The 25719-nt window shown below is 37.2% G+C and overlaps 1 protein-coding gene across 1 annotated transcript in view; it reads left to right on the top strand.

Moving 5' to 3' along the window:
* The window catches only part of MBNL1 (muscleblind like splicing regulator 1), a 218483-nt gene continuing 194334 nt past the window's right edge, over positions 1571–25719 (top strand). The window contains exon 1 of the mRNA XM_005675421.3: positions 1571–1637. The gene's annotated coding sequence lies outside the window, so the exon portion shown is untranslated. The remainder of the gene's footprint in view (positions 1638–25719) is intronic.

The raw sequence follows: 25719 nt of genomic DNA, 5'->3' as shown, positions 1-25719 counted from the left end.
AGATTTTTTGAGATGGAGGAACCTTGAACATATTCACCAGCCTGGAAAGGATTTTTAGAGAAATAGTGATATACATCTACCACCCAGGTAAAAGGGACACAAATATTGAGCTAGCACATTAAAATCATCCGGAGATACTGAGCACTGTGCTTCCAGGAGTAAACCTGGGTCTTTGAGCAACAAATAGGCTTAATGTTTTATAATAACACTCACATACAGTAATATTTAAAGTCTCTCAAAACACATAGAATCTAAGCAATGTTAATCACACCAATAATAACTTTTTCTTCAAAGTTTTTCTATAAGTATGTCACTTTTTAAATCAAATTTCCTATTGGTGACTCTATGGTGGAGTTTTTATTTGGTTTGATTTCAGCGTCAGGGGGGCGGAGGAGGGAGCTTTCTTAGTGTTGTTTATTCATTTATTTTCACTTACTGCAAATTCACATTAAGTATGACTTTAGGTGAAATGGAAAATGTTTCCATTTTTAATCATCCCCTAATTACTTTTTATTGCCTCTTTGAAAATAAGGTTAAGTAAAGCAGCGTGTGATACCCTGAGAGTATGGTAGTTTCTAAAGTTCAGAAAGCAGTTCTTGCAATGTGTGGAGGTCTGCATAATTACTTAATTATTCTTGCAATTCACCCCCTGTCTCTTCCCCAACCAGCAAGGGAAGGTGGGAAGGACCGCCACATAACAATTGCAGCTACCCATTTGCTTCTATGACCCAGTAACCTGGGTGAAGTGTATACACGAGTATTTCCTTTTATTTGAAGTTGGCAATAGTATATGTGTTGCCCAACTGTTTTCATGTCCTTTTTCAAATATTGTCCCTACTGTCCCATAGATATTTTTAATTAATGCCTATCTTCTTAGAAAATTAACCAGTTAAATGCACAGCATTGCAGAATCTGCACCTGTTTTTTATTCTTGTGGCTGAAGTTGAGAGAGATCATAGCTCATGAATAAGGAACAGTTTCAGTTTTGCAATGCTTTATCTATATGAAACAGGCAACCATTCATGGGAAAGGAAGTTTAAAACTTTTAGGTAAAGAAACCACTATTCAGATTCCAGGAAAATGCCCGTTTACTGAACTTTTTTCTTTTTACAAAATGTCTGTAGTCAGGTTAGCATTTAGGTCATACTCCAAAGACTTTACATTAATTAGCCTTATGAAAAGGTAAGTTTATTCCTCACATATCAGCCTGACAATTTCTCCCACATAGAGCAATATTTTCTGTTTTTCTATGATTATCATTTAACCACAGAGGAGATGTTTCCTCATGTAAATGAACATTACTTAAGTATAAATTTCTTTAACTTTTCTAAAATTTGCTGACACATATAACTATATACATTAATTTTATATGTGTACACACCAATTATAGGCTGTTACCATGACTTCAAGTGTAAGCTTTGTGAAAAATTTTCTGTTCTCTGTAGAATTTATAAAGCATAATGACTGTGGTGTTTCACAACTTCCTCTTTCAGTAGACTATCACTTTGCAGAGAGGAAAAAAAAATGTGTCTAGAGAGGAGAGCAGAGCAGAGCAGAGAACAGAGTTCTTTGAGGTGCTGTTAGTTTAATTCAGTTCTCCAAGCAGCCCAACATGCAACTGTAAATAAGACATAGAGGTAAGACCAAAGTATTACTTATTATTTTTTATTTTGTTTGGATTGTTACTTATATAACAACAAATTTAAATACTGGCCAGATTACAAAGTAAGTTAAATTAAACCGGATATCTCCCTCAAGTGAGTAGTCAATGTTTCAAATGAAAATGCTTAGTAAATTTACAATGTCTCAATTTCATACAATCTTTAAAAAGCTGGAAATTTTACAAGTTCTCATTGACCATTAAATTATTTTAACTGCAAAGCTAAATATACTCTTTCTTCATAAGTTTGTACACAGTTTACACTAAAAGAATTTTTATATTAATAATAAATTTTGAGAACTTTTTTCTTTCCCAGCTCCAGTAAATTCTTAACGTTTGTAAATTCTCCTACATATATTGGTTTGTTAATTTTGCATATTATTCGTTGAACATTTTCTGGGGAAAAGATATTCTTGCATTTGTTTACTCACTGTGAAAATGTATTATTCTAAAAGGACATTTCAGTGTTATTTTTCATATCATCGCATTACAGTGATATTTAAATACTTTAGAAAAGCAATTTGTGGTGTATATGATACGATCTAAAAAAAACTAATTCATGTTTGTCTTAAGATCAGTTTACAGTTTAATGCTTAACAACAGAGCAAGAACTAAAACAAAGACCATTTGGATTTGTAACTGGAGATCAAACTGAGCTGAAACTGATCTCACTAGGAAATTCTAAAGTAATCTAAATACAATGTAATTTTTTTCCAATTGTTTGTCCCAATTAGAGTAATGTTTATACATATTAACATGAATTAATTGTTTTTAATGCAATTGTATTCTTTATGCAACAATTTTTAAATCTTCCTTTTAAAAGCAGTTGGTTTCCATGTACTTTGGCCAAAATCATTACAATTTATCTCAATACATCTTTAAAAAGAAAAATGCACTTATACACACATATATATAACATATATATATATATTCAAATAATAATACAAACGCTTACTTGACTTGGTTTGCTTTTTCAGTTAGAATAATAGCATGGCTTCCAAAAGAGAAAGTCTATGCTGTTCAATCAATTAATGGATTTAATTTTTACTATTTTGGTAAACAGTACTGTCATACTGGTTCTACTACATTACCTGGAAAAAAGCTTTTTTAAAAAAACCATTTTCACGTCAAGTGCGGTAACAAGAGTTGCTGTCTTTTGATTATAAGGAGAAAAAAAGAAACAAAAACAGATTGATGGTGTTATAAATTCAGGAAGTAAACTGTTGACTAAAGTTTGACATTCTTAACTAATTAACATTTTTAAATTAAGCTGATAGTTGTGAGAAAACCATTAAAATTATGCACCTTCATCTTTATGTATCACACATCAATTAAATACAACTACTTCATTATGTTATTTGCAACAATATAATTTTTAATGCCCTTCTCTATTTAAAAAAATGATGGAAGTATTATTAAGTGTCCAGAATTTTAAGTATGAGATATTTTGACATCATGAACTATTATGTGCTGTGTGTATGCTATACATAGTGCGGTGTTACACTGAATAGCTGACGACAACAAAGAGAAAACATAATCCAAGGAAATTAGAATCTAAATTGATCACTGCTGTAATTCAGAACGCAAATGAAGGCTAAATAAATAGAGAAAATGCTATCTTGCTGGCAAGACAGATGTGTTGATGTTGTTGTCGTTGAGAATTATTAAAGTCTCTGAACGAACAGCCGCGTCCTAGATTACGGAAAATAAGCTTAGAATATTTTCTGCCTTTGAGAAAATTATACCTACAGAAAAAAAATCAGTGCGTATCTGGCTGTGTTTGCATAAGTCATGCAGATAGTTGGAGGGGATATTCTTGGCATTGTTAGGAAAACAGCTGGATGCACTGCATAGGCTTTTTTTGTTATTAACTTTTAAAAAATATTTATGTATTTATTTATTTAGATTGCACTGAGTCTTAGTTTCAGCACGTGGGATTCTTTTTTTTTTTTTTTTAGTTGTGGCATGTGGGATCTAATTCTCTGACCAGGGATTGAACCCCGGGTCCCCTGCATTGGGAGCATGGAGACCTAGCCATTGGACCACTAGGGAATTTCCATTACATAGACTTTTTATTTCACACACTGTCATTACATAAAACATTCAGACTTTGCCCCCCACAGCCAAAGTCGCAAAGAACTGGACATGACTTGGCAACTGACCAATGAACAACCACATCCAAAATTTTTAAGTGAAAGTAGATATCATACTGTAAATAATTTATTGCTGGGAAACATAAATTTTGACTTTTAAACTATGGACACATATTTTACTATGTTTCATTAGAATTATATTCATGTGACATACTATATAAGGCATCAATTTTCACTGAGTCGAATAAAAGTTAAAACTGAATGACTGCTGTATGGCATTGTGAAATTTTATATCTGTCTTAATAAGACACAGTTGACTATATGACCTGTGGGTGATACTGCTGAGGTACTGTCAGTCGATTGAAACCCAGGGTTGATCCAGCTAATCTCATAACTCCCTGGCTATATCTCTCTTTCACACTATGAATGTCCCCAAACTGCCCACCTGCAGAAGAGAATGACTTGCTAACAGAAGACTGTATCCCACCCTGACGAATATATCATCTTTCATATAATAATTTTACTTTGAAACAACATTATTTGTTTCTGATATAGATAACTGGATTTCCTAAAGGACTTTTGAAACACAGAAATATTTCTTTGTTGTTTGTTTTGCTTTCCCTTCTTTGGGCCATTTCCCCATTTGCAAAAAAAAGAAAAATAGACACAAGAAAGCTTGTTGCCTGAAAGAGGTTTTGGTTTAAGTGCAAACTAAGAAGAATGGCATGTTTTAAATTCAGAAACAAAAATTCTCTAAATCTAGGTATTGTGAGTCAGCCTTTTAAAAGCAAATTTGTATCCACCTACATCTGTTGATCTTCTATTTATTTTTAACATATATGATTTCCAGAAAAGCATCACATGTAGTGCATTCATATTTATTTTTTTGTTAATAAACCTATGTGCTAAATAAGTTGGAAAATTCTTGATTTCCCAAAAATATGCACTGTGGTAGTCAGTATATTTTGTCTGTGAGATAGAATGTGTATCTCATTTCCATATCTACAAACATAAAGAATAAGGGCAAGCCGTTTTATATTTCTGAATACTCCCACTTAAAATGATATATTAAATGCAGTCGACTATACACGTCTGCACTGAAATGTAGAAAATAAAAACACCACTAATTTATTGTAAGTCAACTATTACTCCAATAAACTTTTTTAAAACAGTGCTAATTTTTAAAATATTTAAAATGCAAATTATTTGTTATTTGAGCATTATTGTTGTATTTCCAACACTTACCTGGCATCATTGATAATTTTTATTATTTTACATGAACTAAAATCAGGCAGTTATATTTGATGTTTTCCAAATTGCTTCCAGTTTTATTTTTTCATTATTCTATGCATATACAAGAAATAAGTTTTAATGCTTCAGTATTATTGAGGAAAATGCTAAATTCGCATTTTAAAATCCAAATTTAAAGAAAAATATTCTACTTTACAGATATTTCATTGTAAGCTTTTAGTTTTTTATGTATGTAGTTGTTACCACATTCTCAGAATTCTTCTTTTCGATATAAGTAGTAATATGATCGTCAAAAACATCACCAGTTTGTTCTGATTCTGAAAAAAAAAATAGTAGAATGTTTCTTTAAGTATACCTTAGTTAAATTTAGTTTCACTTTTCATAAGAAAAAATTTAAGCAGATGCATTTATTCTTTTCCTGTTATAGTGAAAAAATCTGAATTAGTGAAGAGATAAAAACATTCTCAGTGCAATTAGGCGGCTTTCTCAGTAAGATAAAATCACATATCTTATGGCAATGGACTTTTCAAAATGCTCACTAGATACACTTGTTATACTTCATTTACTTAAAATGTATTTATTTAAAATAATTTCAAGCTCAAAAAATGTTATAAAAATAAAAGCAGTATACTGAACTTATTCCCTTATCTAGGTTTACTTAATCTTAATATTTTACCCCATTTGCTTATAATTTGTTCTCATTCTTTCCATCTTTCTATGTCTATTTTTTTCTTTCTGAACCACTTGAGGGCAAGTTACAAACAACATGGCCCTTTACTTCACTGTGTAATGACTAAAATTAGTTTCTTATTTAGCAGTTACATATAATTATCTACTTCACAAATTTACATGGATACAATATTTTAATCTCATATTTGTCCATATTCCAATTTTACTGGTTATCTAATAATAACTTTTATGATATTTCTCCTTCCAGTAAAGAATTCAGTCCAACGTCGCATATCACATTGAGTTGTAGCATCTTTTTAGCCTTCCTTAATTTGGAGCATTTCAACATTTCTTTGTATGGAATTGCAAATTTTAAAGAATACAGTTTATCCACATACTTCTTTTTTTCTTTTATTTTTAACAGTTCCTCATTTTATATATTTGGCATTTTTTTCATGATTACCTTGTGATTATGCATTTTCTGCTAGAATACGGCACATACAGGTGGAATCAACATCTAGAGGCACGTGATGCTCATCTATGCCACATGGAAGGTGTTAATTTTGGCTATCTAATCAAGGTGATGCCTAATTTCTCCATTTTATAAGGACGGCTCCGCGTGTTGGTTTAGCATTAACCAGTGCTATCTGATGCAATCTGTACTAAAATGGTTTCCAAATGATGATTTTTCAACTCCAGCACTTCCTGAACATTTGTATCAGTCTTGCACATTCTACTGTAAGCAAAAGAACTCTCTTTTCTCCCACTTATTTGATTATTAACTTATGTTTATCTGTCACTGGTGTGAACTCATGGATTTCTGTATTTTCAATGGCTATAATTCATTGCCGCCTTAATAATTTTGGTGCTCAAGTGGTCCACGTTTAGCCAATGGAGTCCTCTCTTTTTGACTTCTGATGCCTTGCAACATGCTCTCATCATTTGAGTACTTATTCTCTTACTCTTTTGAATAAGATGTTCTAGTTTGATCTAGTACCCATCCTGTATCACCTCTGAAATCATTCATTTCTCATTTCCTTTAGTGGGGAATAGTGCTAGAAGCTAAGATTTGGGAGTTTAGTATACTCACTGCCACTGCAATATCTTTGCTTCTTGACTCTTTCTGGAGAAATATATTATTGCATATACATACATAGAGACATGAACACACAAATATGAATTCACAAATCATAGGCATTCATGAATAAAAACATTTGTATAGACACACCTCTGTTTTAGACATCATGAGTTCCCCTGATAGCTCTAATTCTAATCTATTCCTTAAATTAGAGGGTTCTTTCCTGCCCTCCACAATTTCATATTTCTGTGCTCCTTCTTCTGCAATGTGAGCCCTGGGTCTTAACAATATCAATATGCTTACTCATTTGCTCAATTCTATGATACATCTAAAATAATCTTTAAATTGCTTTACCCAAACCACTACTACAATAAGCAAACCTACTGAAATAGAGGGCAGAGTTTGTGTGCGCTTCTCTCCCCCACATTCATACCCCACCAAATACGGTAGTTGTAAATTATTAGATGAATACATTTTCCTTCCTTCCTCTCTGACTCCATCCCTCACTTTCGCTTTTATTTTTCTATTCAGGTTATCATAATATTTATATAAAATACAATTAGATTATTTTTTTCCATTTGTTTCTGGCTTTTAAGATTTTTCTCCTTTGCATTATTATTGCTTTAGTGGGTTTTTTTTCTTAATTTATTTAATCTTTTTTAAGTCATGAAGAGGAATTGCTACTTGCTTGGGACCAATTCTGTTAAACAAACCTGATAGAACCTAATTGAAATTTTATGACACAATTCAGAAATACTTGTTTGAGTTACTAGTTGAACTTTTCCTTTATATTTCAATTTTTTGCAGTCTCAGTTCAGTTCAGTCCAGTCGCTCAGCGGTGTCCAACTCTTTGCGACCCCATGAATTGCAGCACACCAGACCTCCCTGTCCATCACCAACTCCCAGAGTTCACTCAGACTCACGTCCATCAAGTCGGTGATCCCATCCAGCCATCTCATCCTCTGTCATCCCCTTCTCCTCCTGCCCCCAATCCCTCCCAGCATCAGAGTCTTTCCCAATGAGTCAACTCTTTGCATGAGGTGGCCAAAGTACTAGAGTTTCAGCTTTAGCGTCAGTCCTTCCAAAGAACACCCAGGGCTGATCTCCTTTAGGATGGATGGTTGGATCTCCTTGCAGTCCAAGGGACTCTCAGAAGTCTTCTCCAACACCACAATTCAAAAGCATCAATTCTTCAGCGCTCAGCTTTCTTCACAGTCCAACTCTCACATCCATACATGACCACTGGAAAAACCATAGCCTTGACTAGATGGACCTTTGTTGGCAAAGTAATGTCTCTGCATTTCAATATGCTATCTAGGTTGGTCATAACTTTTCTTCCAAGGAGTAAGCGTCTTTTAATTTCATGGCTGCAGTCACCATCTGCGGTGATTTTGGAGCCCCCCAAAATAAAGTCTGACACTGTTCCCACTGTTTCCCCATCTATTTCCCATGAAGTGATGGGACCAGATGCCATGATCTTTGTTTTCTGAATGTTGAGCTTTAAGCCAACTTTTTCACTCTCCTCTTTCAGTTTCATCAAGAGGCTCTTTAGTTCCTCTTCACTTTATGCAGTCTACATCTGGTCTAAATTCAGTTACTTTCTTGGGTATTCCAGAAAATGACCATTTCAAATGAGAAAGGAGATAAGTATCTGTGGTACTTGGCCAACCTTATGTGTTTATCATTCCAGAGATTTTTTAAAAGTTAATTGTGCAAATATCATCATATTTACAACAAATAATTAGATAAGGAAAGTAAGATAAGAAGTAACCATAAATTTGTATAGTCCATAAGCACTGAAAAAAATTCTCATCCTTCCATATAAGTTATTCTAGAATGTTCCTGCTCCCAGACCTCCCCCATATTCTACTCCAGTTGCTTATAACTATGAATACATCCTAATATTTGTGGTAACAAGAGAAAGTGGATTGATGTCAAAAGATTCATTTTCAGTTTCAATTGTCACTTACTGACTGTGGATCTTAGATAAGTTACTTATCTTCCCTCTCCAAATATCTAGTCCCATACAGTTCAATTTTTAAAAATCCATACCTCCTTAACATCTGCCAACTTCTGGATTCATACTTCAAAGCTATTATTAAAGCTCTTCACTCAGATGTTAACAGATACGTCAAAGTCAACATGTCCAAAAAGAAAAAAAATTCTACCTATCCCCTACTTTTCATTTCTCCATCCCCAATCTTCTTTGCTCAGTAAATGGCACCATCTTATACTTAGTTACGTAGGTTAAAGGCATCATTAATTTTTCTCTTTGCTTCATTTACACCCTAGTTATGAGCAAGTCTATTAAACATATTTTTCCAAAATATATCAAAACACTGATCAGGCTCACCCCTTCCACCATCTTGAGTATCATGTGAGACACTGTCTCTGTACTTGTTGTATCCTCCTAAGAAATTTCTCTAACTACTCATGCATCCCAGAGCCAACATGACTCTTTAAAACATAAACCAAATCATATAACTCGCTGCTTGAAATTCTTCAGCGGCTTCCTATTTTAAGTATGATAAAATTAAAATTCTTCATGTCTTTTCCTTTACCTATATCTTCGCCTTCAAATCTGCTCTGTCTTCCCTTCATTCACTATGTTCTGACTCCACTCGTTATTTTGCTCCGAGAATATCTTAACTTTGCACATACTTTTCCTTCTCTTTTCTTAGCAAGCTCTTCCCACACATATTATTATGACACAAGCATTCTTTATTCAGATCTCTGCTCAAATGTTCCTCCAAAAAGATGTCTTCTATCACCAACTACATATTTTATTGTAGAGTTCCTACTCCAGTCATTCTCTGTCTTTTAATCTCGTTTAATTTTTTTTCACTTTTTAATAAAAATTTTATTGGAGTATAGTTGCCCCTCACTGCTGTGCTGTCCTCCACTGTACAGCAGAGTGAATCAGCCGTATGCCACACACATATCCCCTCATTCCCGGGTTTCCTCCCCATCTGGGTCACCACGGGGCACTGGGTAGAGCTCCCTGTGTTCCACAGTGGGTTCTCATTAGTTACCTGTTTTATACACATGTGCTCACGCATGCTCAGTTGCTAAGTCATGTCCAGCTCTTTGCGACTCCATGGACTGTAGCCTGTTAGGCTCCTCTGTTCACAGGACTTCCCAGGCAAGAATATTGGAATGGGTTGCCCTTTCCTTCTCCAGGGGTTCTTCCTGACTCAGGGATCAAACCTGTATCTCCTGCAGTGGCAGGCAGATTCTTTACCACTAAGCCATCAAGGAAGCCCTATTTTATACATAGCAGTGTGTGTATGTGTGTGTGTGTGTGTATAATATATGTATACTTATGTGTGTGTATACCAATGATATTTAATACTAAATAAAATTTTAGTTTGTTTTTTTTTAGTCAATTATTTACTGTCCATTCCTCCCATTAGAATATAAGTTCCATGAAGGCAGGGATTTGGTCTGTTTTGTTCATGTTATATCCACGGTATCTCAAACACTGCATGGAATACAGTATGTGCTAAAATAAATTATTAAGCAAAATGTTTCAACATTTCTAAGCCTATGCACACATAAAACAGGCATAATGAAAACAACAGCTATCTCCCAAGGCGGTCTGGAAGAGGCCATGGTTATGGTAGGACTCTAAACTGTCATGCAGTTGTCAGGTGGGGATACTTCTGTTACCACTGAGTGAAAGGAACTGAAACCGAAAAGTGGTCCCTGGAGGCAACAAATGGACCAAGAGGTTCTCTTTTTTGGTGTGTGTTGGCTTTTTTCCACTGAGCTGAAAAGAGATGAGTTCATAGCGGCTGCCACTAGCCTCTTAGAATATGGAGGGGCAATCTCTGTGCATTGCCGCCCCACTGCTTCTGCGCTTTTTCTGTCCCTGCCCTCAACTCCAAGAAAAACACCTGTCCGTTCTTCTTTGGGCTTACCAGGTGGCGCTAGTAGTAAAGAACTCGCCTACCAATGCAGGAGACATGAGAGATGTGGGTTCGACCCCTGGGTCTGGAAGATTCCTGCAAAAAGAACCCACTCCAGTATTCTTTCTTGTGAAGTCCCATGGAGAGAAGATCCTGGTGGGCTACAGTCTGCAGAGTGGCAAAGATTTGCACATGACTGAAGCAGCTTAGTATGCATGTTCATCTTTGCACTTAGGGTTCATTGCTTTCTTCAAGTTAGATATAGAGCAATCTCCTTCTAGAATACTTTCCCGATGAACCACCCTCATGGCTATGCATATAGTTCACATACTGTTTTGCAAATGTTTTCTGGATCTATTTTTGATCTTGAAGTGGATTATAAAGCTGCTCTAGGAAAATTGTTCTTGGCTTTTGTTTGGTTTTGGTCTGTGCAAAACGTCAAGATTAAGGTTATAAACATACAACTTGGTTCTTGAGACTTTTAGGCCCCAAAGAATAGTGGTGATGATGATGATAATAATAGCTTTATTATACTCTTAGCATCAGTTTTTAGTACCGTTTCATGTGACATGGTATGTCACTTTTTAGGACTATTTGTTAGTACCATTTAAAAATATTATTGTATGCCAAAGGCTTCCCACGAGTAATTTAATACCTCACCAACCCTGTGAAATATGTACTATTTTACAGATTTAAGAGAAAAAGGGAGAGAAGTTCAGAGAGAGGTAACTTGATAATGGTAACAGAACTGATCATGGTGTGTTTTTCTCTAAGCTGGATTTTTATCATCATGTTATATTGCTTCTACTGTTTATTAATTGAGAAACATAGGCAAAGCTGTGGTTTAGATGGTATTAGAAATTTGTAGATTTACATGGTACAACCCCTGCCTGGGAAATCTTACCATCTAGTAGAGGAAATATTAAAAGAAATGGATTTTGAGACACAATATGAAAAATATAAGGTATCACCCAAGACATCAAAATAATCAAAAGCTATACTTCTGGGTGCAGTGATGGCACAAGGCTTAGAAAAAGAAGCAACTTTAAAATTGAACCATCCACATTTTATTACATGAAAAAGATAATAAATTTAGTGGAAATTTCAAAGAACTAAAATTTTAAAATTTCAAAGAACTAAAAATATTAATATTTTATGGATTATGATTTATAAAAATGAATTTAATATTGTCATTTTCCCATTTTATGGCCTCACCACAGGAGGTAATTGGTGTCCCTGACTTTGTGGTTCTTCTCTGAAAGTGGGTTATGTGAGGATAAGAGTTTAATTCTTGTGAGAAGACTGTTTTCATTTTGAAGTGTGTTTATTCATGTGTTCATACATTGAGCATCATGTTTTGAGCATTGTTCTAGATGCTGAGGGAACAGTGATGGACAAGACCACGTTTCCACCCTCACAGAGCTGAACTTCTAGTCTAGTGAGAAAAGACAATGAGTACACCAGTAGACAAGTAAATTTTTTTAAAGGGAATTTCAGATAATGATAGCAGCATGAAGAAAATTCAGCAAAGCAGGACAGAGAGACAGCTGGCCTCCCGAGGTGGCCTCTTTGAAAGTGTAATACTTAAGCTAAGACTTGAATGCTGAGAAGACTAAGGCACCATGGACTCTGGGAAGAGTGACCTGGAAAGATTCAGGGGCAAGGGCAGAGACAGGAATGAGCTTAGCATATCTAAGAAGTGGAAAGGAGGAGTCTGGTCCTTTGAGGGAAATGAGGCATGAAACTGAGGTGAGGTTGACAAAGGGGCAGGTCACCTATGTTGGAAGTCAAGGAAAAGAGTTGTCCAAAGTGAGCAAATATTTGCAAGGATGTGTGCATGTGTGGATGGGGTGGAGGAATACAATGAATGACTCATTCATTATCTGTGTTTAACACAGGCCAAGGAGTAAACTGTTGTTTGAAGAGAAGCAGGAATTGCTACATAGGTCAAAAGTTTTTTAGGAGATAAATTATTATATTTAGATAAATTTCAGATAAGCTCAGTTTTACCTTCAAAAGTTAACCACATTTTCTTGCCTTTTCATTTCCATAATAGGTGTGAGTCTGATAAAAGTGAAAAGGTGTCAAATATAATTTAAATTTATCAACTTGAGAGTTTTCAGCAAAATTGCTGTGGATTAATTGATCCCAATCATGGCCACTGAAAATAAACTCACTGATGTCTGGTAATGGGGTCATAAGGCACTTCATTTCTACATTGATATGAAGCAGAAAAGACTAGAGAAAAGGCTACATTAGAGTCTCTAAAGACAATAGATGTTCCTTTGTTTATTCTTCCTAAATCTCAATGTCAGTGATCATAGGGACCCTAGCAATATCAACCTGTTCCTCTTATAAGTAGCAGTAACTTATACATTGCATTTTCCATGGTCATTATGAATTCCCGCTGACTTATTTTTCTCATCTCAAGAGCTTTAAATGACCCAATTAAATAACACTTATTATTACTATTAACATTATTATTAAAAACTTTTTGAGGGAGTTTGGAGGTGGGGTATGATTTGGGAAGGGAATATAAGCTAATTTACTGAGAAAGATATATATATATTTTTTAATGGAGTAAGTAGACACAATATCTAAGAGCAAATGGCCTCCCCCTACACTTAAAAAGTGAATTGCAACTGGTATGGCTGTTTCTATATCTGATTTGGGTTAAGAGCCTGAAAAGAAAAAAAAAAGAAAATCTACTGTGACCTTGGTCTGAGTAAGTGCTAGAAGATTGGCCATGGGTGGTGTGGAGAGGAACGCAATGATAATTTCCCCAAGGCAGGCAGACATGATATTGTAGGAGTCAGAAGCTAACTTTTACATGCTCCTGACAGTACCTAAGTAGAAAATCATTATGCTACTAATATTGGGAAGTGTGGAGGGTGCAAATGACTTACGTGCTACTTAAGCAATGCATTCCATCCTATCACATACATTTGTGGGCATGATGACTCACCATGTTATCGGATTAATGCAGTGTGAGATGGTGTGTGGTTTCTAAGTGCTGGTGTGTGAGAGAATAAATATATGCATATCCACAGTGTGTGAATGTTAAGAGACCAGTCCTGAAACATGAAGCCACTCTCTGACCTGTTGCTTACTATAGTTGGGTAACTTAACCAAGAAGCAAATCTACTATGGGAGTTAATGGGATTTCTGCCATAGACTAGTACACGTTTGTTGACATGAACTAGGTTCAAGAAGGGATCACAGAAAAAGCATGTGGGTTTGGGGTGTGACTCTATTTAGTTAACTTGGGGCTAATAATTTCTCCAGCATTGGATACTAAGAATGCCTTCTCCTGGCCAAGCAGACTCTCCTGCCTTATTTGGCTTTGTTCTTCTGATGGTGACCCATCGTGTTGAAAAAGAATCTCTTTCAAACGTGTAAATGTTCCTCTTTCTGTGGGTGACATCATCATTCCTGTGGCCCAAGTCTTTGTTACTAAATAGTACTTAGCAACATATAATCATTATTTTCTCCTCTTAGAGTTCTGAGCGTGTTTGTTCTGATGAAGTTGAAAGATACTCTTCCCCACCCCCCAGGAGGTAGGAGTAAAATCTGAAAAAGAGGAAGTTATGTCTGAAAGGATCTCTTGACTTGTGTTACTTAAAAGAAGCAAGTAGACAGCTAAAATTTGTACTGTGGCAACAGCTTTGACTGGGTTAAAAAAAAAAAAATCTTAATTTCACGTATGGCTCCAACGGAAGTGGTTTCCATGCAACTGTGCCCATAAACTATTCTTTAAAGTGGTAGATAGATGCCTTTTGCTTGGCTTGGCTTGTCCTTCTTATGATTTTCCTTGCAAAGTGGGTAGGGAAAGTTGGTCAAAAGGAAACTGTTCACTGGCCAATTAAGGAAGATGTTTTTAAAGTGCCTGTTTATCATTCCAGGGAAGATCTGGGATTCCCTTTTAATTACATCCTACCTGTCTATTCAAAAAACTGTCAGGGAATCTGTCTTTTCATCTTGTAGAAAATAGCTGTAAATTTCTTAAGATTGTAGTTTGAGTCTAATCCTCGTATTTTGAAGTCTAACATGAGCTTATTTTTCCCTGATCCATGTTAGGTTAATTCTCATGAAGTCACTCATGAGCACATTTTTATGAGGTAGGCATTTTAAGTTCACAGGAAACTGAGACTTGAAGAGATTGTCCAGAACCTCGTGTCTAATAACAGACTCCAAAGACTGTCTTTATCTCACAGGAGCCAAGGTCATGGGCAGAACAGCAGTTTTTGAAAAATTACCCCTGTGTTTTTTAACCTGATTCTTCTGAAGAATGTGGTCCACACACAGGTCATTGCATAAAGTGGGGAGAGAAGAGTTTGCCTCGCTTCAAAAGTGTTCAACAACACAAGCAAAAGGGCAAAGTGGTAGCAGCCAGACTCTTGCCAATGGAAACTGGCTCATGTATCATATTTGGCATGTGCGTACCTGTTGTCAAAAACCCCGAAGTGTTTTCCCTTTAGTCACCCAGTAAGTTAGTCATAAAAGAGGCAGACTTACTTCAGTTGTCTTCTTCTTCCATCATGGTAAGGAAAAATATCCAAAACTGTGTGAAGTATCATCCAAGTGCTCCATTTTTCCTAATAGTCAATTTGTCTGCACCCCATAAATTGGATATTTGGTGCCAGATATGCCCTTTTCCACAAGTTCAAGCCTAATCTGTTAACACTTCCCAGGGCCCATGTAGAATTCTAAGTATTTAGGAACCCTGACAAACTATTTACAGATTCTTCCAACACAGACCTACCAGTATATTGTAAGAATAAACAGACTTCAAAGTCATCACAAGGAGAAAAACTGTTCTGGCGAAGTCTGTAATTTAGAGTATCTTTAGAGAAGAAAGGCTTTATGAAAAGAGAGACTCAGAGTGGCCAGCCTCTCTTACACAGTTACCTTTTTCTTTATTTAATTGTAAAGACTAAATGACAGGTAGGAAAGTGCTTTTGCAAGACGTGGGCGTCTTGAAGCCATAGAAGGAAGTTACAGTGTGCATGGGAATAAGCCTGTGGGTAGGAGTTAGACACTGCTGCTCTATTGCTAGTCTGGAATAATCATGCATAAACATCTTTATGATGGCACCTGAACAGAATTAATAAAACCCTATTAAAGGCACTTGATATATTATTTAAAATAAGAACACATTGCTTTTTATATCCAGGAATAGAAAAAAATTTTTACATCAGGAACAAGGATTTTTAAAAAAGAGCCTGTAATTTTGACAAAACAAAAGATAGCACAAGTGGATTTTCATATGTTAATTCGAAAGTTGACATACTATACTCTAAAAGTGTGGGAGAAACACTAGCTTTGTCTGTAGATGTCAGTCTTTAAAGATGAAACCCAGGAAGCGAATGAAAATAAACACCAAAGAACAGAGCAAGAGCAGAACGGTAATGATAAGTCACAGATTTCTTCAAACCTTGCCCTCAGGGGCTATGTGGTGGACACGGTGCATCTTAACAGAAGTAAAGTCACTGTTGCATGCAAAAACAGTAACAGAATTCTATCTTTCAAACGAGGGATTCGAGCAGTGTAGACACGTAGTTTATACACTATGATGACTCTCACAAGGCAATGAGTCCAGATGTTTGAATTCAATGAAATAAAGGGGAGGTCATAAAAATAATAATTGTCTATCTTTGGAATTTAGAGTCACTTGTTCAGATTCTTTTTTCTCTTTCACTACACTTTGCAAATGTGTACTGTTTACCTGTGTGTGTTAGTCTCTCAGTTGTGTCTGACTCTTTGTGACCCTGTGAACCATAGCCTGCCTGGCTCCTCTGCCCATGGGATTCTCCAGGCAAGACTACTGGAGTGGGTTGCCATTCCCTTCTCCAGGGGATCTTTCTGCCCAGGGATCAAACCCAGGTCTTCTGCACTGCAGGCAGATTCTTTACCATCTGAGCTACCAGAGAGGTCCTATTGTTTACTTACCTGATTATAATTACTTACTATTTCATATCTGTTGTCCCAGTGGGACTGTATCTTTCGAGAGGCTTGGGGTCTAGTGTTGCTCACCCTGTAGCCTCAGATTCCAGGAAAGGCAGAATTATGTCAAGTGCTCAGTGACTATTCGTGGACCAGGTAGGAAAGCCGACAACAAAAAGAGTGAAAATGCCCCAGTTACTGGTGAGCTGATGGCCTATGTCGAGGGGAGTTTGAAAAGGGAAAAGAATGTTCAACACTGTCCAAAAATACATGAATTACTGAGAAGGCTGGAGGGGATCAGGTCCTGTCAGCGATTACTCATTGCTAAGCCTCTGGCAGAAATAAGGCCATTTGAGGCCAGCCAGGTGTGACCAGAAGGGTCCTTTGGGCTGACTGCACATTCACAAAGATGGTATATTATACCTAATAACACTACCTGCAAATGAGATTCAAATGAGAAATGACCTGTTATTTATTTGTCTTTATGTTATAACCATGTTAGTTGGTGAGTGAATTCATAAAATATACTAAAATTTGCCGGACCTTTTATTTCTAAAAAAGTCACATATATAATCAAACATACATACATTTTCTTATATATACATATACATATCTATATGTATTCTAGAACTTATATATCAGTTCAGTTCAGTTCAGTTCATTTCAGTCGCTTAGTCGTGTCTGACTCTTTGTGACCCCATGAATCGCAGCATGCCAGGCCTCCCTGTCCATCACCAACTCCCGGAGTTCACCCAAACTCACGTCCATCGAGTCAGTGATGCCATCCAGCCATCTTATCCTCTGTCGTCCCTTTCTCCTCCTGCTCCCAGTCCCTCCCAGCCTCAGGGTCTTGTCCAATGAGTCAGCTCTTCGCATGAGGTGGCCAAAGTACTGGAGTTTCAGCTTTAGCATCAGTCCTTCCAATGAACACCCAGGACTGATCTCCTTTAGGATGGACTGGTTGGATCTCCTTGCAGTCCAGGGGACTCTCAAGAGTCTTCTCCAACACCACAGTTCAAAAGCATCAGTTCTATGGCACTCAGCTTTTTTCACAGTCCAACTCTCACATCCATACATGACCACTGCAAAAACCATAGCCTTGACTAGACGGACCTTTGTTGGCAAAGTAATTGTCTCTGCTTTTCAATATGCTATCTAGGTTGGTCATAACTTTCCTTCCAAGGAGTAGGTATCTTTTAATTTCATGGCTGCAACATATATATATAGATAGATAGATAGATAGATAGATAGATAGATGTGAGAGTTGGATTGTGAGGAAGGCTGAGCACCAAAGAATTGATGCTTTTGAACTGTAGTGTTGAAGAAGACTCTTGAGAATCCCTTGGACTGCAAGGAGATCCAACCAGTCCATTCTGAAGGAGATCAACCCTGGGATTTCTTTGGAAGGAATGATGCTAAAGCTGAAGCTCCAGTACTTCGGCCACCTCATGCGAAGAGTTGACTCATTGGAAAAGACTCTGATGCTGGGAGGGATTGGGGGCAGGAGGAGAAGGGGATGACTGAGGATGAAATTGCTGGATGGCATCACGGACTCGATGGAGGTGAGTCTGAGTGAACTCCGGGAGATGGTGATGGACAGGGAGGCCTGGCGTGCTACATTCATGGGGTCACAAAGAGTCGGACACGACTGAGAGACTGAACTGAACTGATATACACACATATAATTATGTTTTCTGTAATCTAATATAAATAAATCCCAAAGTGGATCAGGATACTCTGAAGCTTTGGTACTATTCTCAATTGTGCTCATGATTACAATTTCTTAGAAAGAAACAGGGTATAGAATTTTAAGCAAACAGCAACCTAAGCATTACAGAACATGTAGGATTATCCTCTGTGTGGGCTTGATTGTTTCTCTAGATAGTTTTTTAAGCCCAAACTTTACTGATGCTTATCTGGTATAAAGTATAGCCTGTTTTGATTGCCTAAGAAGCACCTCATCCAACCAGGTACACAACAAAAGGGCCGCATCACCTTACTTCCTCACAACTAGTCTGACTCCCTCATTTCTACATGTGTATTGGCACCTGTTTACCCAAAAACCTAACTGGACTTGGGATAGAGTTTCCTGCAGATAACATTGCCTCTCTTGTGCCAACTAAACTTGCCAATGGGAGGAGACAGAGCAGGTCCATGCATTGCCACTGATTCTGAGTAATTTCATCGCATAAACTCTAGCTCTGCAGTAGGAAAACTTGACTGTACAGAGGAATCATCTGAGTAAAAATACTGATTTAATTGCAGCCCAGAAATAGATGTTGTACTCTATGGATCCAAAATGTGGCTGAAGTCAAGAGTCCCTGCCCTGGTTTCGGTCTCCTCCTTTCTAGGATGAGCTCATAAATGCCATCTCACATGTCTCTCTTGAGGGTTCAAAGAGATAGTGTGGGTAACAGGAGTTCCCTAACATCTCTGAATGCACCAGTTTCCCTTCTTCCTTTATTTCAGGAAGGAAAATAGACAGGGAAGGACGAGGGGGTGGGGAGTCTGGGAAAGTGAGGAGGAGGGATCTTTTCCATAGAACCCTCCAGTTCTGCCAATTAGCAGTTCATTAGGGTTAACAAGCTATCCTTTTGTCAAAGCAAACACTTTTGAAGGATTAAGCCTCATTCTCACCTTAGTGTGAATGACTTTAATCAGATAATCTCCTATCACCTAGCTGGGAATTTGTTGTTAAAGGTCTGGGGGAAGCTTGAAGTGAGTTGCTGGGGCAGCCGGGTGTTCCCTCAGGGCAGGGTGAGGAAGTCTGGCTGTCTGGAGCCCCAGGGTCTGGGAACTAGACTTGACACTCTGTTGACTTTACATAATGGCAGCATAAAAAATAAGAAAAGCAAACTTCTCCTCACTGTTGCTATAGTGTAATGATTTGTTAAAAGTGGTAGTAGCATCAAGTTGTTTGTCTAATGGCCCTTCAAGACTTTCTGTGTCTTTCTTTCTGCCATCAAACACTTAACACATATGTGCCAGGTAATCTTACCATTTGAAGCTGCTTAGGAGTCTATGAGGAGTGAGGCTTTGCCTAGCTCTACCCTCCTTGCCATCTGCTTAGCACATAGGATTAATTGAATTATTTCACTTGCTACACTCTTTTTCCAAATGTGTCAGTTCAGTTCAGTCGCTCAGTCGTGTCCAACTCTTTGCGACCCCATGAATTGCAGCACACCAGGTCTCCCTGTCCATCACCAATTCCCGGAGTTCACCCAAACTCATGTCCAACAAGTCGGTGATGCCATCCAGCCATCTCATCCTCTTGTCCCCTTCTCCCCCTGCCCCCAATCCCTCCCAGCATTAGAGTCTTTTCCAAGGAGTCAACTCTTAGCATGAGGTGGCCAAAGTGCTGGAGTTTCAGCTTCAACATCATTCCCTCCAAAGAAATCCCAGAGCTGATCTCCTTCAGAATGGACTGGTTGGATCTCCTTGCAGTCCAAGGGATTCTCAAGAGTCTTCTCCAACACCGCAGCTCAAAAGCATCAATTCTTCGGCGCTCAGCTTTCTTCACAGTCCAACTCTCACATCCATACATGACAACTGGAAAAACCATAGCCTTGACTAGACAGACCTCTGTTGGCAAAATAATGTCTCTGCTTTTGAATATGCTATCTAGGTTGGTCATAACTTTCCTTCCAAGGAGTAAGTGTCTTTTCATTTCATGGCTGCAATCATCATCTGCAGTGATTTTGGAGCCCAAAAAAATAAAGTCTGATACTGTTTCCATTGTTTCCCCATCTATTTCCCATGAAGTGATGGGACCAGATGCCATGATCTTTGTTTTCTGAGTGTTGAGCTTTAAGTCAAGCTTGTCACTCTCCTCTTTCACTTTCATCAAGAGGCTTTTTAGTTCCTCTTCACTTTCTGCCATAAAGATGGCATCATCTGTATATCTGAGGTTATTGATATTTCTCTTGGCAATCTTGATTCCAGCTTGTGCTTCTTCCAGTCCAGTGTTTCTCATGATATACTCTTCATAGAAGTTAAATAAGCAGGGTGACAATATACAGCCTTGACGTACTCCTTTACCTATTTGGAACCATGCCCAGTTCTAACTGTTGCTTCCTGACCTGCATACTGGTTTCTCAAAAGGCAGGTCAGGTGGTCTGGTATTCCCATCTCTTGAAGAATTTTCCACAGTTTATTGTGATCCACACAGTCAAAGGCTTTGGCATAGTCAATAAAGCAGAAGTATATGTTTTTCTGGAACTCTCTTGTCCTATGATCTCTTTTTCGATGATCCAGTGGATGTTGGCAAGTTGATCTCTGGTTCCTCTGCCTTTTCTAAAACCAGCTTGAACATCTGGAAGTTCACGGTTCACGTACTGCTGAAGCCTGGTTTGGAGGATTTTGAGCACTACTTTACTAGCATGTGAGATGAGTGCAATTGTGCGGTAGTTTGAGCATTCTTTGGCATTGCCTTTCTTTGGGACTGGAATGAAAATTGACCTTTTCTAGTCCTGCGGCCAAAGCTGAGTTTTCCAAATTTGCTGACATATTGAGTACAGCACTTTCACAGCATCATCTTCCAGGATTTGAAATAATTCAACTGGAATTCCATCACTTCCACTAGCTTTGTTCGTAGAGATGCTTTCTAATGCCCACTTGACTTCACATTCCAGGATATCAGGCTCTAGGTGAGTGATCACACCATTGGGATTATCTTGGTCGTGAAGATCTTTTTTGTATAGTTCTGTGTATTCTTGCCACCTCTTCTTAATATCTTTTGCTTCTGTTAGGTCCATACCATTTCTGTCTTTTATCGAGCCCATCTTTGCATGAAATGTTCCCTTGGTATCTCAGATTTTCTTGAAGAGATCTTTAGTCTTTCCCATTCTGTTGTTTTCCTCCATTTCTTTGCATTGATCGCTGAGGAAGGCTTTCTTATCTCTCCTTGCTATTCTTTGGAACTCTGCATTCAGATGCTTATATCTTTCCTTTTCTCCTTTGCTTTTTGTTTCTCTTCTTTTCACAGTTATTTCCAAATGTGTAGGGTTTTTTCCCCCTTTTATGTCTTCCCCCATACTAGAGTAGATTGTGAGCACCATGAAGAAGTCTTCATAATTTCTGTATTTGGAGTGTAAGTATAACTCTCAGTGTGTGGTGCTTAATAAATATTTTTAAACGAATCAAGAAGCAGCAGGGAGCACCCTGATGTCTACCTTAAGACATTAGAATTAATTTATGACTGTATTGCTTAGTTCCCACACTACTAGACAAGGCAACAAGGGAAGAAGAGAAAAAAGATGTGTATACAATACTCCTACCATTTTCATGTGACAAAAGTTCTTATTCAGAAGTCCCTTTAGGACATTGCTTGAGACATGGTTTGAAAATAATTTCTGGAAACAGAAAAGAAAGAAGGAAATAGATGCGGAAAAGATCCAGAAAGAAATAACCCATTAACGGAGTGAAAAGAGAGAAGAATGTGGAATATCATAGTAACCAAAAGAAAGGAACTTTAGAAATAAATGAGTAGATAGATACACTGGGCATTTAGGAAAAGAAAAATCAATCTTGCTATTGATGTTTAAGTTTTTTGTTTGTTTGTTTGTTTGTTTTGCATTTAGGAACAAATAGTGCAATGGCCACATTTTCTCCAAATGCTTTTTTTCTACATAGAACAGAATTAAAATGTAGAAATATTTGGATTACAGTCCATGAGATAAATACAGTATAACATTTATACTGTTAGATCTAATAGATACTATTTTAAAATGATTACAAGAGGATTCTCTGCTTACCCACAGTACATCATTTTATGAGATGGTAGAAAGTATTTCATAATAGTACACTAATTATATAAGTATATGCTTATATAATAAGTATATATTATATACTATATTATAACATAATATAGGTAATATGTCACTTTGACACTCTAGCTACCAGTTTCATACTTATTCTTATAACTTTTTTGTTTATTAAAAGATCATCATTATATTTTTTTTCCCCTAATGACAGTCTGTATTAGGAGACATGTGTATATCCCAAACAGAGTGTGCTGCTACGAAGTCGCTTCAGTCGTGTCCGACTCTGTGTGACCCCATAAACGGCAGCCCACCAGGCTCTGCCATCCCTGGGATTCTCCAGGCAAGAACACTGGAGTGGGTTGCCATGTCCTTCTCCAATGCATGAAAGTGAAAAGTGAAAGTGAAGTCGCTCAGTTGTGTCTGACTCTTCGAGACCCCATGGACTGCAGCCTTCCAGGCTCCTCTGTCCATGGGATTTTCCAGGCAAGAGTACTGGAGTGGGGTGCCATTGCCTTAAGTACAATACACCTTAGACACATGACTTCAGGATCCGGGATGTAGGCTCAGTAATGCTGTACTATGGGGCAGGAGACTTGACTGCCTGCTAACTATGACGTTTTGGTCAAGGGTCAGTTTTCCAGTCTTTGTTACCTTTTATGATAACTGAGGATTATAATGAATATGAATGACATGGGAGATATTATTTGTTTTATAAAGTTATATTATGAGGTGAAGTGGGAAAAAAAGGAGAACACAAAATTGCCTTTGTAACACAATGTCAACTGTTTTAAAACATGCATTGAGGAAAACTTGGAAAGAAATAAACTGTAATAGTATCAGTAACAATTTCTGGGAAGTGGAATCACTGCTGATTTTATAATGTTCTATCTTCAGTAATTTTGAGTGTTCTATCCTGTGTTTACGGAAGTAAATCCACCCCCCCCCCCCACCAACCTGCTCCTCTCCGCAATGGAAGATTCTAATGTTTACTGTATCTCACTGCTACGGACCCTCAAATCACTTTCTCTCAGGGCTTCAGCCATTTGCTGTCATTGCCATTCTGGCCACAGCCCACTCTTCTGACTTGCTCTCATCCTTAGCAGCAGTGCGTTTCCTGCATTCTGTTTTGAGATTAGACTATCAGCCTCCTGCACATAGCAGTCAAATGCAATCTAGTCATCTTCATGAAAAGCAAATCCCAATCCTGTGCCAGTTATACCCATGCCCCCACCTCTAACATAACCAAACATGTTAATGGTTCCTGCTGGCCAAAATTATCAGGATTGTAGCTATGTATCATGAGTGTGACTAATCTTATTAAGATTCATCAGTTTCTCACTGGACTCTAAGGTCTTTGAAGTTAAGCAGCCCATTAGTTTTTAAACATTTTTTTTTTTAATGTGGACCATTTTTAAGGTCTTTTTTGAATTTGTTACAATATTACTTCTGTTTTATGCTTTGGCTTTTTGGCCATAAGGCATGTGGGAGTTTAGCTCCCTGACCAAGGACTGAACCTGCACCCCCTGCGTTGGAAGGTGAAGTCTTAACCGCTGGACCAACGGGGAACTCCGGCCCATTAGTTTTTATGGGTGATTGGATTTCAGTACTAACATACGCTGAAGATTCAAGGTGCTAGGCCTGCAGTTCCCACTGCTTTGAATGATTTTTTTTCCCAGATAGTTTTCGCTGTCTTGAGGACTATGCCTACTTCTCACCATCTCAACCCTTGACCACTTGTCCTGTTTAACACATAGCCTCCCCTCCTTATCCCCTCAGCCTGCTATCTTTCACTTGGTGTACTTACCTCCAACTGAAATTGCCTCCGAGGTTTATTTGTTCCTTTATTTTTTGTTTACTGCCTATCTCCTTCTAGCAGACTGTAAACTCCTTGAAGGAAGTGAGTGGGCTGTGTTGTTCATTTCTGTAAACCACACTGCCTAGAATAGGACTTAGCACAGTGGATGCTCCATGAACATTTGAACGGTGGCATTGTGTGCAAATGTTTTCTGTTATGGAAAGAAGGGAGGAAGAATGGAAAAATGGAAAGAAAAAAAGAAAAGAGAAACAAGGAAGAAATAGGGAAGGAAAGATGTATACTCCTCAAAATCTAATGTGGCCCCTCTTCACATTAAACTTGGGAAGCAGTTATGCCTGTATGAGAGCTCATTTGAGCTCAGAGCCTCATATATGAGGCAACTATGTGTTGCCTCAGTGTCTTTAAGCAAAAATAATGAAAATAAATGGCCTGAGTTAGAAGACATTGATGCTAGTTCTTTTCTGACATTGTTCCAACTTATTTATACAATGCTCTGGTCTAATAAGGGAGACGGACTAGATAAGTCTCCAATGTTCCATTCTCTACTATAATTCTGTGGTTCTAAACCTTTAATTCTGAAATGTATTTGCTTTCTAATTCTTTTTTTCCATATGCCAAAATAATTATAATGAAGATTTAGATTCAAGTTTTAGATAAAATAGTCTAATTGAAAAATGCACAATTGGTTCATGCCTACCCAGGGGTGCCAAAAAATGCACAATAAAATTAATATTTTAATTCAGTTTTAATATTTATATACATTGTAATACAAGTATGTTGAATTTATATAATGTTTTTACATTTATGTGATTTGCATATTAAATGGTATATATGTTATATATGTGATATGTCCTATTATATAACATACTATATATATACACAATATATAATAGAATATATATATCATTAATATTTAAATACTAGGTATGATTTTAAAACTTCCTTATATGTGAAATATATAAAAGTCCTAAACTAAATTTAGGTAAACTAAATTCATATAATTCTATCAAATATTAATATATTTATTCAGATGCCTAAACAGGTTAGAATCCAGGCTACAGAAAAATGCTTCAAACCTCTTTCCTGCTGTAAAACTGAATGGAGATACATTTAATGCATATACTTAAAATGGATTCACCATATGGGAGTGTTTCCAATTCTTCATTGCCTTCCAGCAGCTTGTCTTAACCATCTATATTTAAACATGGGTTAAAAATCACGGTGCCCGAATTTGAATCTTAGTTTTGACACTATCTTCCAATGGATTATTTTTACTTCAGAATAATACAAACAGCATTCCTAGATCTGTGATTCAAGACCTTTTCATATTTCGAGTTTAAAGAGCGTAACTTCTAAGGGTATTTTCATTTAGATGATGAGTTGAGGGGGACGATGCAGAAAAAGCAAATAATATTTAGACGGCTGTGAGAGCTTACTGAGCTATGTATAAATGTAGTGTATATGACAAGAAACATACAATTTGTACACACACATTTACACAGTGCCGTAAAGACTCCCACTTGAATGAAAAAGATAAAT

This window comes from Capra hircus, chromosome 1 (genome assembly GCF_001704415.2).
Source record: "Capra hircus breed San Clemente chromosome 1, ASM170441v1, whole genome shotgun sequence".
Taxonomy (NCBI): domain Eukaryota; kingdom Metazoa; phylum Chordata; class Mammalia; order Artiodactyla; family Bovidae; genus Capra; species Capra hircus.
This window is presented reverse-complemented; position numbering and strand designations above follow the sequence as displayed.